The sequence below is a fragment of the Notolepis coatsorum genome (assembly GCF_963971535.1).
Source record: "Notolepis coatsorum genome assembly, chromosome: 12".
Taxonomy (NCBI): domain Eukaryota; kingdom Metazoa; phylum Chordata; class Actinopteri; order Aulopiformes; family Paralepididae; genus Notolepis; species Notolepis coatsorum.
This window is the reverse complement of record NC_140176.1, coordinates 24200858-24201799: the sequence shown is the minus strand read 5'-3', so window position 1 is coordinate 24201799 and position 942 is coordinate 24200858.

Sequence of the window (942 nt, the reverse complement as noted above, 5' to 3'; positions counted from 1 at the left end):
CATACACCTCCCCCTGACTTCACACACCCCCCCCCTGACTTCATACACCTCCCCCTGACTTCATACACCCCCCCCCCTGACTTCACACACCTCCCCCTGACTTCACACACCTCCCCTGACTTCATACACCTCCCCCTGATTTCACACACCTCCCCCTGACTTCACACACCTCCCCCTGACTTCACACACCTCCCCCTGACTTCATACACCTCCCCCTGATTTCATACACCCCCCCTGACTTCACACACCTCCCCCTGACTTCACACACCTCCCTGACTTCACACACCTCCCCCTTTCACTCAACATGCTTCATTTGCACGGAAGTTGAGAGACCAATAATATCAGAATAACATTTTCACATTACCCCGGCCCCACAAACACCACACATTGCTTGTATCAGTGTTTCACTCACTCCGTCTGTGCGAGTGTTTTGCATAGGTACAGGTTATAGCTACTACTCCATTAGGGCAAAAATCATAATCATGATTATTTTGATTGATATTGAAAATCACGATTATTAATAAACACGGTTACTCATTGATTTGACAACATCGTATAACGACGACTGAATTTGTTTGAACCTCTTAAGCAGCAGGCAAGTTTTGCATAAAACGCCTGTCGATTGCATACCCAAAGTAATTTGAAAGTTATTGTTGAACCATTTATAGTACATGCATGAGTCTGGTCTCTTGTTCTTCCACAACGGAAATAATCACTGAGTGCTACTGTAATAGAGTTACCGAGGTTTGAACACACTTAAATAAAAGTTTATAACAGATGCCTGCAAAAGAGTTCCAGCTGAGAGGTATGAGCTGAAAAACACAATGGGTCCATAGCCTGAAGTCTAGTACATGTCCAAAGATAACAATATCATGGAAAATTTGTGTTTTACACATGTTTTTCTAATGTATCGGTATGCTTCAATATCCAAAATAGCCATCC